The 4,360-nt window shown below is 51.7% G+C and overlaps 1 pseudogene; it reads left to right on the top strand.

The window, feature by feature from the left end:
- Positions 1–1,987: 1,987 nt before the first annotated feature.
- LOC144134314 (sentrin-specific protease 1 pseudogene) lies at positions 1,988–2,723 on the top strand (annotated as a pseudogene).
- The last annotated feature ends 1,637 nt before the right edge of the window (positions 2,724–4,360 follow it).

The raw sequence follows: 4,360 nt of genomic DNA, 5'->3' as shown, positions 1-4,360 counted from the left end.
TGTACTTTTGCTGCGCGGGTATCCGCCGACGGCGGTAAAACGTCAAGCCGCGCTTTGCACGAACTATATAATTGGTTTTGGGGGAAAGGAAACGGCGCACTATCTGTCTCGTATATCGTTGGACAAATTGCCTCCACACCTGCCACCGCAGCAATAACGGGCTAGCGCGCGCACCTTCCAGTTCATCGGCGACTTCGTCCCTTCCCTTACGGCGCGGTTCTGCGGTGTCTGCAGAGATGTTACAGAGACTGCGCCACTTCCTTTCCCGAAAACCCTTTTTTTTTATTGGTGAAAGGAAATGGTGCCGTCTCGGTCCCACATATCTTGGTCGAAACCCGAATGGCGCCGTAAGCGAAGGAAAATAATAATAATAGGAAAGAAAATGACGCCTGGGGCCGTATTACGCAACAGTGACAAATTCTGCCAAAAGTTGTTGACAGTGACGTCAAAATGAAGAAACGATTAGACGTCACCGCTAGACGCAGCGAGGAATCAGCCAATTACAGCAGGGCGGCGCCCCGAGGGCATTTATTTGCACGCGGAGGGGCCGTCTGCTAAATTTCTGTAAAAAGACTTAAGAAATACGCAGCGATAAAAATAAATAATATTTTATTTTGCCAAAACGTGTTTAAAGTTCCAAAATATTAAGCAAAACAAAAAGTGTTCCAAGGTGTACTTTTAAAATTGGTGGTGGGTAACTTTTTCTGCGCGGGTATCCGCCGACGGCGGTAAAACGTCAAGCCGCGCTTTGCAGGAATTATATAATTGGTTTTGGGGGAAAGGACACGGCGCAGAATCTGTCTCATATATCGTTGGACAAATTGCCTCCGCACCTGCCACCGCAGCGACAACGGGCTAGCACGCGCACCTTCCAGTTCATCGGCGACTTCGTCGCACAACAACTGCACCGTCTGCTTCTCCAGTCGAAAAAGGCGTCGAAACAGCTCGTCCGGCAAGTGAAACGTAGTCAAACGCGTCTTCGTGCGCCCTCCTTCGCCGTTGCTCGCGCCGGCGTAGCCGCCTCTGTCGTAAGGCCGCGTACACCGGCGCCATTTTCTGTCAAAAACAATAATTGGTTTTTTTGGGGGGAAAGGAAATTGAGCAGTATTTGTGTCACATATCGGCGGCCATCTGAACCGCGCCGTAAGGAAAGGGATAAATGAGGGTGTCAAAAAATAAAATGGAGGGCTCCGGAATAATTTCGACCACCTGGGGATCTTTAACGTGCACTGTCATCGCACAGCACACGGGCGCCTTGGCGTTCTGCCTCCATAAAAACGCAGCCGCCGTGGTCGGGTTCGAACGCGGGAACTCCGGATCAGTAGTCGAGCGCCCTAACCACTGAGCCACCGCGGCGGGGCTCTGTCAAAAACGCAACGCTCAAATTGACCGCCTCGGGACTGTCACAAAAAACTGTCAGCGCCTGCATAATTACGTGTGCAACGTCACTACTTCTGCCACATCCGTGACGTAATCAGCAGCCACCCGTGACGCAAAAAAGGAAAATGGCTGCCGGCCCCGACCGACCAATAGGAGCGAGGCTATTTGGCAAGTTTTTGACAGCTTTGCTAATCAACAGTTGCGTAATCCGGCCACTCTCTCTCATATCTCGGTGGACACCAGAGCCGCGTTCAGTGACAATTTCGCGGGCGGACGGACAACGATTAGTCATTAAAGGCTCTCGCCTTAAGACTAGGTTCACTCGCTTTGCGCGTTTTCGGTGCGTTCTCGGATCTGTGAGCCTTGCACGCGTGTGTGCGTCGATCAGTGCTCGAGTCCACAGCCCATCTGCACCACCGAGGTAAGACGAACGCCGACAGCGAAGAGCGATTGGCGTGCTTGCGTTAAACGTGAGACGCAAGCCCAGTGACGTTTGGGGGCCGCTGCGTCTCCCCACAGTGCAAGAGGGACGTTCAGGATCTATTGCCTGGAGAGTTATCTAGTCTCCTCAGCGCCCGTGTAATACACACGCGCAACAACAGGATCCATGGGTACGTCAACTATCGTAGCCAACTTGGAGGGAGACGTCAGACATCATAGCCGACTAACATTTGCCATGCAAGAAGAAGTGTCGGAAGCGTTGAAGCGGGGCCCGCCGCAGGAGGTGCTGGTCGAGGCCTTCTCTATTGCTGTCCGTCGGCGTGACATAGCCACGCTAAGGGAAGGACGGTGGCTGAATGACAATGTCGTCAACGTTTACCTGGCCATGATCGCGGAACGCTCCGAGAAGCGAGGCGGTCCGCGCGTGTACGCGTTCAGCACATTCTTCTTCACCAAGTTGTACCGCTGTGGATATGAGGGCGTGAGACGCTGGACGCGAGGCGCCGACCTCTTCGATTACGATATTCTGCTGATGCCCCTGCACTTTGCGGACACCTCCCACTGGTGTCTCGTCGTGGTGGATTTCCGGACGTCCGAGATCGCCATCTACGACAGCCTGGGCCCAAGCGAGAAGCATGCCGAAAGCATCGACGCATTGGCGCATTACCTGCAAGAGGAGAGCCGCCTGCGGGGCCGTGACCTGGACTGGGCCGGCTGGCGTTTTTACCCACGCACAGTGCCCCTCCAGACGAACTCCAGCGACTGTGGTGTCTTTATGTGTCGGTACGCCGAGTGCCTGACCCGGGACGCACCCATTTTGTTCAAGCAGAGGCACATACCGTACTTGCGCAGGCGTATTGTGTACGAGATTTTACACCGCAGGCTCCTTCGATGGTGAAGTCTACGCGTAAGAAAATGCGTCGGTTCAAGCGTTCGTGCCGTCAGTTTGCATGTTGGTAGAGCGCATGTAGCATCAGTGAGTTTGTTTCTATGATGTGATTAGCTGCAGTTTTTCTTACTAGGTTTCGCGCCACTGTGGATTTTTCATATCTACAGCCCCTAGTTATTCCTTTTGTATATTTCACAGCGTCTGTTTCTACGTATATGATTTCCTCTAATTTGTTTGTTTGAAGCTTGTTGGTTTTGCATGTTGATAGCGTGCAATTATTTTGATTATTGTGGACTGTTGAATATGCATTAGGTGGTGGCAGAAACTTTGGCATTAACAGAAATGGTGTGGCCGAAGACGCCGTAGCCGAGATGGTGCGCAAATTCTTCGTCTCCGCGGAGCTTGCGTCTATTCGAATGTGGGCAAACCACAGCCGTCGTTGAGCTCCGCTCGCTTGCCGATACTTGCCTGCTAAATAAAACCCGCCGCACTTCGAGTTCCATGTGCTATTCCTGTATGATGTCGGGAGGTACGATTTAGGACTCCTATATGATTAAGTGCCAATGGCTAATAATATTTCTTTTTGTAGGTTATTCATTTGTTATTCTGTTTTATAATTTAGAGTTTCCATTTTTTTTGACAATTCTCGTGTCCCTTTTCAGTACGGACGCGGCATAGATTACATCTTTTGCACACCCGAGGTTATGGGCTAAAAATGAGCTCTCAGCTGTTTTTGTAAGTTCTTTCTCTATATCCCGATCTAAAGTGGTTAGTGCTTTTTTAACGTGCTTAAGCCCTTCGGGCATTTGTGGCGCTGTTTCGTTGCGTTCATTGCGCATAAGAATCAAGGGACATATTTTGCATATAGTCGGTCTATCGATTCGAGGCGACCGTTTGTTATTTGCGTAGCCTTCTTCTTCCCTATCACTATAGTGTAAGTAAGAGGTGATGGAGAAGGGTGAGTCACGGTAATTGTATCGATTTAAGTGTTCACCTGAGCTGAAAGGGACTCGCCTAAACAAGGAAGCAAGGTAAGTGCGCTCAGCCCGGGTGGTGACAATCAACGAGCATTCGCTAAAAGTCACACTTTGAAAAGCTTTTCTGCCAGTTTCAACTTTTTTCTCGTGTACAATTGGTAGTCGCGACTTGTGGCGTCATGACAGAGCTTCAGCCTAGCAAGCAATCCTATTCGCTAAGCAGGACTGACAGATGGTAAAGGCGTATCCAGACGGTGGGCCACGGACGAGACCGAGGACCGGTCGCGTGAGGTCCACCGCGCGTGGCCCGGCCGTCGACAGCATCCACACGACGGACCAAAAGAGCAGGCGACAAGGCGGGGTGTACTCCCGACGTCAAAGGTCGGTTATCCGCTTGCAGTAGCGCTCTTCTCATGGCGCGTTCACTCTTCGGCATTTGACGGCAGAGCAAGCGGAATCCCAGCGGAAAGCTCGATCGCTCCGGGACCGATTTCTGCCGCGGCAAGGAGGAAGTTGCATTCCCACGACAACAAACATGGCGCCGCGCTTCGAAGCAGAACCCCTCGCTTCGGACTCAATTCGTCATTTGTGACTGTCTTTTAACGCGACAGCGTTAAGGGGCCCGTGTCGCAGAAAAGCCAGTGTCCTCGGCGTCGGCCGTGTGCGAAAAATG

Source organism: Amblyomma americanum, chromosome 5, assembly GCF_052857255.1.
Source record: "Amblyomma americanum isolate KBUSLIRL-KWMA chromosome 5, ASM5285725v1, whole genome shotgun sequence".
NCBI lineage: Eukaryota > Metazoa > Arthropoda > Arachnida > Ixodida > Ixodidae > Amblyomma > Amblyomma americanum.
This window is presented reverse-complemented; position numbering and strand designations above follow the sequence as displayed.